The sequence below is a fragment of the Mus caroli genome, unplaced genomic scaffold (genome assembly GCF_978045245.1).
Source record: "Mus caroli unplaced genomic scaffold, Mus_caroli_1 scaffold_4, whole genome shotgun sequence".
Classification (NCBI taxonomy): domain Eukaryota; kingdom Metazoa; phylum Chordata; class Mammalia; order Rodentia; family Muridae; genus Mus; species Mus caroli.
The window spans coordinates 117,949,362-117,963,144 of NW_028227259.1; positions in this window are offsets into that span (position 1 = coordinate 117,949,362).

Sequence of the window (13,783 nt, forward strand, 5' to 3'; positions counted from 1 at the left end):
CCTCCCTGCTGGGCTGGAGGGCCAGCTTGATTTCATTAAGAGGGCTTGGGGTGGGGACAGTGTGGGGCGGGACTATGACGGGCCACCCACAGTCCCACCCTCTTCACACTCCAAGCTTGCTTCTTCTTGACCTCAGGTCCCCTGGGCAGGCTCAGACAGACTGACAGACAGAGGGGCTTCCAGGAGCACGTCCCCAGAACTCTGAGCTGAGGTCCGTCCCATCCCCCACACTCCCTGAAGGATGAGGTCAGGAAGATCTGGGGCCCCTGGAAGTGGGAAGGAAAAAAATCTCCGTGGCATGGCCCAATCCAGCTGTGACTCAGGATTTCCAGGCTTAGGGTGCAGAGTGGGAGTGGGGGTGTCTCAGGGAAGCCTGGGGATGCTGAGATCAGGCACTGCCCGGGCCCTTCCTCCCCTGGCCTCAGTTTCTCCATTCGTAGGGGGTCAGGGAGCTCCCTGAGGTACTGACATCCTGAACTCTGAGATCTCACAAAGCCCTAGTAGGGCAGCTTGAGCAGAAGCTATGAGCCCATTCCACAGAAGTGGAGAGGGGGTGGGAAGTTCAAATACCCTGAAGCACCATGGGTAACTGACCCATGGGACCTGGCACTCATTCATTCATCCACTCACTCATTCATCCAGTCATTCACTCACTCATTCATTCATTCACTCATTCATTCATTCACTCACTCACTCATTCATTCATTCACTCACTCATCCACTCACTCATTCATTCACTCACTCATCCACTCACTCATCCACTAATTCATTCACTCACTCACTCATCCACTCACTCATTCATTCACTCACTCATCCACTCACTCATCTACTCACTCACTCATCCACTCATTCATTCACTCATTCATTCACTCACTTATTTACTCATTCATTCATTCATTCACTCACTCATCCACTCACTCACTCATTCACTCACTCACTCATCCACTAATTCATTCACTCACTCATCTACTCACTCACTCATCCACTCATTCATCCACTTATTCATTCACTCACTCATCCACTCATTCATTCATTCACTCACTCATTCACTTGTTTGTTTCAGTAAATGGCTGACACACCCTGACACTGAAGATCAGACAGAGCTGAGCAGGACCCAGTCAGTCAGGACACAGACACAGACCTGCCTCTAGGAACTCACAGGCTTCCAGAGCTGTGTGTGCCAAGACTCATCACGGGGTGTACAGTGCCCTTCCACAAACCAGAGGGGGTTCCATGTCAGGAGAGGACCACAGGGGAGCCAGGCAGGGAGGCTAATACACCCTGGAATCCCACACAGGGAACCTGGCAAGGCACTTCAGGTAGCAGCCGAGTGGCAGTAGCCAGGAAGGAGCTGGTGTGACCAGGAGGCATGAAAGATGGAGGGAGAACAGGAAAGAGGTCCCCTGCAGGGGTGCTGCCTGGTGGGAGGTGCAGGGTTAGCTTCCAGGGGTTCATTCATCTTAGCACAGTTAGGAGCTGGTTCTTCCCAGTGTGGCTGTGCCTTGAAATAATCCCAGCAGCCCCTACTTGGCCAAAAGAGGACCAATCCTTTGGAAATCAGGATGGAGACTTCCCTGCTCTCCCTTGCATCAATTCCCAGACCCTACCGTGGAGGAAGGAGGAGAGGGGTGTCTACCAGGGACATACATACACGTGCAGGCCTGTGCCCTCTTCCTTTACTTCAAAAAAAGGCTAGGTCCTCCCTAGCCTATCTTAGACTGGTCATCAGTTTCAGAGGCAGCCAGCCCTCCCCAGGGCCTCCTCCTCCCAGGGAGTAAGCCTGTTCTCAACAGACTGGGGACTCCTGTCAGAGCTCTGGTCTTCAAGGGAGGGCCCGATTCTCAGTCTCCTCAGGCTTCTGGCTCCTACTCGCCTCGGTGACAGGCCTCACCCTCCCTCCTTGTCCAGCACAGTGCACAAGGCTAGGGCAGTCAGCTCAGTGTCCTCTGGCCTCTTCCCTTCCCTGGGTGAAGGCTCACCAGGGTGACCAAGGACAATCATGTCCTCAGCTAAGGTCTCTGTCCCCACTAGCAATACACGGAAGCCTTCATAACACAATCGCAGAGTAGAACAAAGGTTGGGGTACTGACAGCCTGGGCCCCAGATCAGGGATCTACACCTCTGTCTTCTGCCCCAAGGAAGAGACGGTCCTACCTTGTTGCTAGCTGGGGCTGCTTCCAGCGCTTACAAATGTTCAAGTCCCTCCTGCAACTCTACATAGGGTCTGTGCAGACCCTTGCCTGTCCCCACCCCACCCTACATCCTTTACCTTGCCCCAATGTGACTTGATGACTTTTTCTTCCTTTTCATTTTTCCTTTCTTCCTTTCTTTCCTTCTTTTTTAAAGATTTATTTGTTATTTATATGAGTACACTGTAGCTGTCTTCAGACACACCAGAAGAGGGCATCAGATCCCATTACAGATGATTGGGAGCCACCATGTGGTTGGTGGGACTTGAACTCAGGACCTCTGGAAGAGCAGTCAGTGCTCTTAACCACTGAACCACCTCTCCAGCCCCTCTGCTTTCTTTCTTTTTCTTCTCTTTCTAGACAAGAGTGCCCTGTACTCAAGGCTGGCTCAGACTTGACACACAACCAAGTACGTTGTTCTTGAGCTTCTGATGCTCCTGCCTCTACCTCCTGAGTGCTGGGGTTTCAGTGCCTCTGAATGTACTTCATGGGACTCAAGACTGCAGGCATGCTGCTGGGCCACTGAGCTGCCTCCAGGTGACAGACTCCTGCTGTGTGACAGGTGGGTACAGGCAGTCTCTCCACTTCGCTATGGAAGGCACAATGTTAAGGAAAAGTCTGACCACGCTCAGTGCAGATGTGGTCATTTCTGCTTTCTGCTGAGCCTGAGGATGCTAAGCAGCCACACCCTGCCACCTGGGTGACTCCTGCCCTGCAGAGCCTGGTGCTGTGGTGCCTGAACACAGCTCTGCTGGTATTTAAAATATGAGAGAATGATGCTCCAGACCAGAATGGGAAACTGAGGCTCACAGTCGAGTGAGCACTGGGGTAATGGAAGGCTGGCCAGAGGGCCCCGTCTGATGCACCAAATTCTATTTCCAAACCTCTGAAAGTGACACCACCAGGCCAGTGGCCCTCCACCTCTGACTGGGCTGTTCCCACAGCCAGCCCCTCTCCTACCTCCGTATGCCTCAGGAAAGGGACTATAGGACCACACACACGCACGCACGCACACGAACGCATAGGTACACCGTTCCTCACCTTGCACCACACCCATTGTAGATGCTCTGCAGATGCCACTCACGAGCAGAGACAAGGAACACAGCCACAGTACATCACAGCTCTTCTCCTGGGCCACAGCTAAACGTGGCTTCCGGTCAGATGCCGGTGGTCATTCCCTGCCAACCCTCAGACTCCCACCTGAAGACATCCCAAATTCCACTCGTTCTGTGGAAACAGCTGGAGACTGTGAGCTGGATACCACAAGACGTAGGAGAACCACAGAAAGGGAGCGAGCCTTAAAGGGAGACCTGGGGACCTCTGACTGCACACGGGTGAGAGCTGGGAGGGGTCGCTCAGGGCTCCATGCAGGGGTTGCCCAGGGCTCCCTGCAGGGGTTGCACAAGGCTCCATGTGCCATGGGAGTCTAGTCCGGTCCCAGGCTTCCACTGCAGGAAGTAACTACAGAGTTGCCCTCAAAGATAGCGAGAAGGTATTACGAAGACACGAGTGCAAGACGGTTCCCAGCAGCTGGGCAGGATCTGGAAAGGTCCTGAGGTGGTCGAGAGCACACACAGCGCCACGGAGGGAGGCAGCTCTGGAATAGTCTCAGGCCAGCATGGGTGAGCAGGGTCAGCAGGGACAAAGAACTTTGCTTGTTTGGGGCCCTGATCCTAACTCTACGTCTGTGTCAGTGGTTCTCCGTCTTCCTAATACTGTGACCCTTTAATAGGGTTCCTCAGGTTGTGGTGATCCCCGCCCCCCCCCCATAGAATTATTTCATTGCTACCTCATAACTGTAACTTTGCTATTCTTATAACTCACAATACAAATAGCTGAGATGCAGGATATCTGATATGCGACCCTTTGGGGGCTTGCAACCCACAGGTTGAGAACCACTGATCTAGGCCATTGCCTGGAACAAAACGGGGCTCAAAAAATATGGTGCTGCCTGTTTGAATGAGGCCTCTGCCCTCTGATCCTGCGCCTTCAGGCATTGGGCAACTACAAGAGACGTCCCATCCTTCTTCAGTGTCTCATACCACGTCCCGCGGTTTCTGGGACATGTGTGGGGCCCTGCTGTGGTATCTGTGAGGCGTGGCCAGGCCTGCGGTGTGGAGCACAGGCTGGGCAGTTCGCTAGCAACCCATAATTTCAGGGGCCCAGAAAGTGCCAGGGTTTCTGCTCAAACTGAAAACACTTCAGAGACCCTGCCCTGAACCCCTTGCAATTAGCAGCCACACGACCCTGTTCAGCAGCCCTGACCAGTGGAGCTTGGGAGGGCCGGTTAACACCCTTAGCTTAGGTCTCTGCTGAGACTCTTCCTCCTGGCTCCTGCAATGCCAGCCCACCACAGTCCCCAGTCCCAGCCCGTTATGGGTCCAAGGCCACATCTCATTACATAACCCTGAGCACCAGGGCTTGCCATCCAAGCAAAAATAGCTGGGCCTTTCATGTGGCTAGAGAGTCATGGGCTGCAGCACCACCACAGCCCAAGTCTGGCCTCTGGAGGGTTATCCTGGAGTAGCAGGGGCTGGGGCTCCTGCCTGGGGCTCCCAAGAGGCATGGTAGCTATGTCTGACTGGACCAGAGCTCTGAGGTTGCTATGAAACCAGCCTGGATCTCGGTTTTCTCATCAGAAAACAACCTACATTCCCTCATTGCTCATCTGTTTATTGAGCATCTACATGTACCTGGAACTCAGAAAGCAGGGCACAATACAACCAAGCTATGCCTCAGTTTCTCCTTTTGGACCAGGGTGGCTTACTACCTCTGGGCATCCTGCAATCTTCTGTGTATTTTCCATCATGTGCTGGTGGGAGAGAGAAATGGCTGGGTGACATGGACAAGGGTCTTAGTTTCTAAAAAGGATTGCAAACCTGGCCTAGGAGCCAGCGCTCGCACCCCAGGACGTATGTGCCCAAGAGGATGAAGATACAGCCACACAAGTGTCCATGGCAGCTTTCTGCACAGCAGATCCTGAACTGGAAACATCCCAACCCTCAGCAGGAAGTTTTGCACACACGTGTGGTTTCTATTAGTAAATTTTCTTCTCGCCTCGACCACGTGACAGAACGACTTAAGACGGGAAGGTTTTGTTCTGGCTCAGGATCTCAGAAGCTTCAGCGGAGAACGTCGGGGCGGATGGAGTTTGTGACAACGACAAACTGTTTATCTCACCAGCGGACAGGAAACCAAGAGAACAGGAACACAGAATGGGGCAAGATGGAGCTCTGAAGACACCCAAGTGACTCACCACCCCAAAAGCTTGACCTCCTACCTGTCACCCACTCCCAGCTCACCCTCAGGAATTTGTCAGTCTAGTCAAAATGACATCAAGACCGGCTATGACAAGCTGGAGATGCAGGCATTGCTTGGCTTTTTGTTGCCAACATGAAGGGAAGCCAGGGCAAGAACTCAGGCGGGAACGTGGCTTGCTGGCTTGTTTTCAGGCTGGTGCTTAACTGGCTTTCTCATACAGCCCAGGGAATGGTGCTGCCCACACTGGGCGGGGCTCTTCTACATCAATCAACAAGACAATCCCGGACTCTTCTCAGGGGATAGGCAATGTCCAGTTCACAGAGCTAAATAGAACAATAGAGCTCAAGGGGCTGAGCCCTCACACACGAGGCCCAGAGTTCATCCACAGCAACGCAGAAAGCAGGCATGGTGGCACATGTCTGTATTCATATAAAAATATGGAAGCAAAAGGATCAGGAGCTCAAAGACATCCTGGGGTACATAGTGAGTTCAAGACCAGCCTGGGCTATATGAGAGCGAGCCTGTTGCATGAACAAACAAACAAACAAATGTACACACACACACACACACACACACACACACACAAACAACATAAAGTTTGCCTCTCAAAACCTAGGATACCCAAGATATAAGATACAATTTGCTAAACGCATGAAACTCAAGAAGAACGAAGACCAAAGTGTGGACACTGTGCCCCTTCTTAGAATTGGGAACAAAACACCCATGGAAGGAGTTACAGAGACAAAGTTCGTAGCTGGGATGAAAGGATGGACCATCTAGAGACTGCCATATCCAGGGATCCATCCCATAATCAGCTTCCAAATGATGACACCATTGCATACACTAGCAAGAGTTTGCTGAAAGGACCCTGATATAGCTGTCTCTTGTGAGACTATGCCGGGGCCTGGCAAACACAGGAGTGGATGCTCACAGTCAGCTATTGGATGGATCACAGGGCTCCCAATGGAGAAGCTAGAGAAAGTACCCAAGGAGCTAAAGGGATCTGCAACCCTATTGTTGGAACAACATGATGTACTAACCAGAACCCAGGAGCTCTTGTCTCTAGCTGCATATGTATCGAAAGATGGCCTAGTCGGCCATCACTGGAAAGAGAGGCCCATTGGACTTGCAAACGTTATATGCCCCAATACAAGGGAATGCCAGGGCCAAAAGAATGGGAATGGGTGGGTAGGGAAGTGGGGGGGTATGGGGGACTTTTGGGATAGCATTGGAAATGTAATTGAGGAAAATACGTAATAAAAAATATTAAAAATTAAAAAAAAAGTTTGCCTCTCATGCATATGGTAGCCCACAACTGGACAACGGAGAAGGACAGACTGAACTCTCCACACACAGAGCAAAGGAGCACAGTCTGTGTGTTCTAGGACAAAGGGCAGACTCGGCTGTGGGTTGGGACGTCAGTAGAGTAACTCTTACGGGGTTCTGGCTGGCAAGGGGCTCAAGAAATGGGGTGGTTCTGACACTGTGACCTTTAGACCTGGGTCTCGCACTGCATGGAAAGGTCCAGCTGGACACTGGACATCTGCATGGTCTAACTAGATGATGACTCAATTCAAAGCTCTTGAGAACCCACATCCCTCCGCGGGGGGGATACACGTACAGCCGGAGGACAGGGGTCCCAGGACTTCCTGTGGCCGGGTGGCCAGCCAGCTGTGGCTGCCTTGTAAACATTTACATTCTCACTGTGGAAGAAGCCACTTTATGAGACTCGACAGGGGCCAGGGGCCGCCTCAGTGTGGTGCGGCTGGTGGCTGCACTTCTCATTAACCAGCTGTCTGCCGGCTCTGTCAGGATAGTCACCAACCACACCCCTACTACACTCTGGGCAGTCTGTGAGAAATGCAGACCCTGTGTCTAATAGCAGGGAGCGGCCTGAAGTTCCCAGTTGCAGGATATCTCTCTCCATTATTTCTCCTTGCTATACCCCTCTCATCTCTCCACATCACCCTTCCCTTCCTTACCCTTCCCTTCCCTCCCCTTCTCTCCCCTTCCCTCCCCTTCTCTTCCTTACCCTTCCCTTCCTTACTCTTCCCTCCCCCCCTCTTTCCTTCCCTTCCCTCCCCTTCCCTATCCTTCCCTTCCTTATTCTCTCCTTCCCTCCCCTCCCCTCCCCTCCCCTCTCCTTCCCTACTCTTCCCTATCCTCCCCTGCCCACCTCATGGTATGTTCTGAATATTTTCCAAGTGTCATACAGGTCTGTCCTTGTGGAACCTACATTCTGGTCAGAAGTTATGGACCATTGCAAAGATGCTCCAACGGTGTCTCCGTGATATGGAGCTGGCTGCAGTGTAGGGGGAAAGCTGCATTCCAGCAAACACAACCAGGAGGTGACCAGAGGGTCCAGGAGATGTTCTGAGAAGTGGTCCGGGCAGGAGAGCGATGCAGAGGTCCTGGGGTGTGGTCCCTGGTGGCATCCAGGAGTGGGAAAGAGGGAATGAGGCAGAGCAGAGCCGGGGAAGTGGACATGGGAGGTCATGAAGTCAGAAGGCAGTGGGCCAGGTCTGGAGCTCTGGGGACATTTGAAGGGATTTGGTCTCCTCCATGTCGACCATGAGTGGTACATATATGTAAAACGTAGCCACATCTTTCTTCCATTAAGCCTCTGTGTACCCACTATCCCTTTCTCTCAAGGACCTAGAGAAAGAGATATTTAGAGTCCCATCTCCAGAAAGAGCAAGAACTCTACACCAACCCGATGGCTATGCAGGCCTCTGGTTCCTTCCACCTGACCACATAGTTCTCACTCAGCTGGGTCCCTTGCCTCATCTTCCAGCTGGGTAGGCATTAACTCCAGTCAGTCTTCCGCCTCGGGGTCAAGGGTTACCCAGGGGCAGCTGCACAAAGAGGGTCTTCCAGGACATCCAGACCACCTACTAAGTGGAGCCAGGCTCTGAGGGTGGGATCCAGGAAGCAGCTGGTGTCGCCAAGACCACACTACCTGCCCTGAGGGCCTGTGGCTTGGCAGGGACACAGCGCATTGAGTGGTCGACCAGCCAGGGCCTTCCCCTCTGCTGTCCGGCAAGAAGGGTTCATGTGAGAGGCTATGAGCCCTTGCCACTCCAATAAGTAACTGTCACAGTGACAGAGGCTGCTCAGGGAACCAAGGTGATGGTCCCAGAAGCACCCAGCAGGAAGCCTCAGCCCCCCTCCTTAAATGCTCAGTGAGTCCCGCTCCCCGAACCCCTGTATCTTTAGAGAAATGCCCTATTCTTGTACAGCTGTATACACAGTGCTTCCACTGCCCACCCAGCCCCAGGCCCGGGGGCAGGTGAAGCTACAGACAGACCTTCAAGCCTGGGTCTAACCTATTGAACCTGAGCATTGGGTAGCAGTGTGGGTCAGCCGGGGTTGGGGGGGATGGGGCCCAACAGCTGCAAACATCTGGTTTGAATTGTCACTTAGAAGCTAAGGCCAGGCAGCCAAGGAATTTGTGAGCTAATTTTAGGCCCAAAGACAGAGAGCTCAGCAGGGCGGGGTCTGGCTCCCTGAAACCACAGAGGCAGACAGGCTGAGAGGGATGTGAGATGAGGCTCCTATGGTGCCCCTGGGGGATGGGCACAGCAGATCAGTACCAAGGGCTCCTCTCTCTACCTCAAGGAGAGCAAGTGAGGACCAGAGGTGGAGTTACCCTATAGCATACACACCCTAAGTAAGCATCAGAGCTGGGGTTTGAACCAGTTACTCTGACTTGGAGACCTTTCAAGGCTTCCATCTCCCATCTTAGTCTTTTTCAAAGCTTCCCTTTCCGTTGATCCATCGATGTTTTCTGTATCCCTACTGTGAGATTTTATATATATATACACACACATACATATATTCATATATACACACATATACACATGCACACACACACACACACACACACACACACACACACATATATATAGTGATAGGGAGTATGAACTAAGCCATCACATAGCACAAACCCATAGTACTCAGATAAGGGAAAGAGGCTGCTGGGGTGAACCCTGATGGCTAGAATGGTCTTATCTGAGCAGGTGGAGTTCAGGCTGAGCCCTAAAAAATTCAAAGACGCCAGCCACGCAGAGGTCTGTGTATACCAGGCATCAGAAACAGCACATGCAAAGGTCCTGAGGTAGAAAAATGTACACTGAGGAGCAGAAGGCATGAGGAATGGGGACTCAGAGGGAGGAACACAGGGCCTTCCTTTAACCACCTGGACCAGATGTGTGTCTTAAAGTGAACAGGGGCAGAGTTGAGGCCCAGAAACTTCCATTGAAAAGTTGAGTAGCCCCCTGCATGTAGGTAGCAGATGAGTAGCTTTGTCTTCATGCGGGGCCCCCAACAACTGGAACAAGTGACCTGCCTGCCTGTGGATCCCCTCAAGAGAGAAGGGGAAGGTGGAATATGGGAGGACTTCTGTGAGGGGGTACTAAGAGAAGAGGGGGCACTGATATTGGGATATAAAATGAACAAATGATAAATAATTTTAGGCTGGGCATGGTGGCACATGCCTTTAATCCCAGCACTCGGGAGGCAGAGGCAGGCAGATTTCTGAGTTCAAGGCCAGCCTGGTCTACAGAGTGAGTTCCAGGACATCTAGGGCTATACAGAGAAACCCTGTCTCGACAAAAAGAAAAGGAAAGGAAAGGAAAGGAAAGGAAAGGAAAGGAAAGGAAAGGAAAGGAAAGGAAAGGAAAGGAAAGGAAAGGAAAGGAAAGGAAAGGAAAGGAAAGGAAAGGAAAGGAAAGGAGGAAAGGAAAGGAAAGGAAAGGAAAGGAAAGGAAAGGAAAGGAAAGGAAAGGAAAGGAAAGGAAAGGAAAGGAAAGGAAAGGAAAGGAAAGGAAAGGAAGAGAAGAAAAGTTGAGTGGATCTCACTCGTGAACCTCTGTATTCAGTGTCTCCATAGGGACTGCTGAACTCTTTTAAGGGATATTACCTGAGTTGTGCCTCTATAGGACACAGCCACCAGAGCCAAGGCCAGACAACCATGTGTCCAGCCACCCTAGGGAAATGAGAGGGCTCCTGTCAAGCACCCCCATGGTAGCTCTCACCTGTATAAATGCAGTGCTGACTATTAAACTTGGAGCCTTGATCAGAAACTTTTGCCCTGGCTTCAACCTTCTCTCACACCCCATCCTTTTTCATGTCCAGCCTCCCTTGCAGGTACCAGTTCATCCATGGCTGCTGGACAGCTACATGTAGGCACCATGGACACTGGGAACCACCCCATAGTGGGCACAGTGCCCTGTTGAGCTACATCCCTATACAGCTGTTGGACTTCCTTAGCTGTGACAACCAAAAATACCTCTTTAGAGGAAGACCTGCTCCATTGCTCCAGCACGGCGGATCCCCATGAGAAGAGGCAGCCCACGATTTTAAGGCATTTACTGTAGAAAGGCAGAGAGAGGGAGAAGAGTTGGGAAATAGAGGCCGGCTGTGGCCATGTGGAGAGGGGCAGGGAAGGGAATGCAGAGAGAGGGGGAGCAAGAGGGCAAGAGAGAAGCAAGAGGGAAGCAGGAGTAAGACAGTAAGAGAGGGAAGAGGGGGCAAACAGCCTCTTTTATAGTGGTCAGAGCCTACCTGGCTGTTGCCAGGTAACTGTGGGGGTGGAGTCCAGACAGAATACCAGGAGCTTGGGGCATTGCCCTATGTAGCAGATGGCCACAGGATTATGGAGCTGGGGCCTTGTGTCAGGAGCTTAGTGTCTGGGAGTGTATGGCAAACTTCCTGCCATCCCTTGCAGAGTTATCTGCTGGGTCTCCAGGGTTTAAACCTAGTTCAACCAGAAAACAGGTTGCCTTTCACAGTCCCACAAGTTCTTGCCTTCCACTTTCCTGTGGTCTCTGGGGGAATCAAACTCACTTCTCAGGCTTGTGTGGCAAGATGACTTGTGGCCTTTACCCCAGGAATCCTCTCATAATCCCCGTATTAGTTTTGTTGTTGTTGTTGTTACTGTGTTTTGGGTTTTTTGTTTGTTTGTTTGGTTGGTTGGTTGATTGTTTTTGTTGTTGTTGTTGTTTTTCGAGACAGGGTTTCTCTGTATAGCCCTAGATGTCCTGGAACTCACTCTGTAGACCTGGTCTACAGAGTGAGTTCCAGGACAGCCAGGGATACACAGAGAAACCCTGTCTCGACAAAAAGAAAAGGAAAGGAAAGGAAAGGAAAGGAAAGGAAAGGAAAGGAAAGGAAAGGAAAGGAAAGGAAAGGAAAGGAAAGGAAAGGAAAGGAAAGGAAAGGAAAGGAAGAGAAGAAAAGTTGAGTGGATCTTACTCGTGAACCTCTGTATTCAGTGTCTCCATAGGGACTGCTGAACTCTTTTAAGGGCCTCGAATTCAGAAATCCACCTGCCTCTGCCTCCCGAGTGCTGGGATTAAAGGCGTGCACCACCATGTGCGGCATGGTATTGTTTTCTTGAGACCAGGTTTTACTCTGTAGCTCAGGCTGGCATAATGTTTGCTATACAGCCCAGGTTACTCTTGAACTTGAAGCAATCCTCCAGACTCAGCTTCCTGAGTGCTAAAATGACAGGCATGAACCAACATGATTTGGCTCCATATTGCTTTCTTCAAAACATCATTTCCGCCGGGCCGTGGTGGCGCACGCCTTTAATCCCAGCACTTGGGAGGCAGAGGCAGGCGGATTTCTGAGTTCGAGGCCAGCCTGGTCTACAAAGTGAGTTCCAGGACAGCCAGGGCTATACAGAGAAACCCTGTGTCGAAAAACCAAAAAAAAAAAAAAAAACCACATCATTTCCAGTTGCTTAAAGAATATTCTATCAAGATAGGCTGGACCAGCCTCACTTAAATTTCACAACATTCTCCAGATCTTCCCTGGTCACCTGTAGTCTGCTCAATCACCAGAGGCTGCAACAGAAAGAAAGAAAGAAAGAAAGAAAGAAAGAAAGAAAGAAAGAAAGAAAGGAAGGAAGGAAGGAAGGAAGGAAGGAAGGAAGGAAGGAAGGAAGGAAGGAAAGAAAGAAAGAAAGAAAGAAAGAAAGAAAGAAAGAAAGAAAGAAAGAAAGAAAGAAAGAAAGAAAGAAAGACAGACATGCATGCCTTATCTGTGCCTGGGGACTGAATGTGATATGAGAAAATTGTGGCCTTAAAAGCTCAACAGGGCTGGGCACGTATTTAATTCCAGCACTTAAGAGGCAGAGGCAGGTCTATCTCTGTGAGTTCAAGGCTAGCCTGGTCTATGTAATGAGTTCCAAGACAGCAAGGTCTCTGTAAAAGAGTCTATCATCCTCTTCTTACAAAGCCAGTAATGTTGCTATGGCATCCTATACTCATGACCTCTCTGAACTCCAATTTCCTCTCAAAAGCCCTACTTCCTAATACCAATGACACATGGATTTTGGGGTTCTTTTCAACACAGTAAAGCCACAGTAACCCATGCTTTTTTCCAGGCAAAGGCTCCAGACCTCCTGGCTTTCCCTCATTAAGCTACAGTCTCCTGCTGCTAGATGTGATCACTCTCTGGAGTCACTGCCTGCCATACAACATATTAGAGCCTCAGATCTGCTTCCTGCCCCTTGAAGCTACCCCTATAGAGGAAGATAACACAAACACTCCCAATTCACAGATGAAGAAATGGGGTAGGGGTGCTGAGAGACTGGTGGCCTATCCCTGGGCTCTTAGAGTTTAATCTAAAGCTGGTGGACTTAGGTGACCTTACTGTTCTTTCCACCCTAGACCACTTACCCTCTTGCCAGATGGGCACCACAGGATGGCAGGGTACACCAGTGGCTTTTCTCCACTTTCCTGTGGCCTCAAGGCTCTCTGAGAGAGTAATCTGTTGTTGAAAAGTCAGACAATTTAGAAATTTGGGGGGTTCCCAGCCATCAGTCAGGGAGCTAGGCTGTAGTCATAGTTGATCTCAGATCTTTAGGGGCTAGAGAGTTAACCCAGCAGTTAAGGGTGCTTACTGCTTTTGCCAAAGACTGAGTTTGGTGCCTAACACCTATATCAAGGAGCTCACAACTGCCCTATTACCCAGTTCTAGAGGACCTGACATCCTCTGGCTTGTGGGACACATAAACTCACATTCACATAAAATAAGATTTAAGCCAGATAGTGGTGGCACATGCCTTTAATTCCAGACCTCTGGAGGTAGAAGCAGATGAACCTCATTAGTTCGAGGCCAGCCTGGGCTACAGAGTGAGTTCCAGGATAGCCAGGACTACACAGAGAAACCCTGTCTCAAAAAACAAAAACAAAACAAAAAAACAAAAAAAAAAAAAGTGCTTAATCCTGAGATAATTAAATGCTGAAAGAGCTTTTAAACTTCATAACATTTTAAGCTTTTACTTTTTATATTTTTTAAATTTTATTTGTGTACCTTTTTTTTTT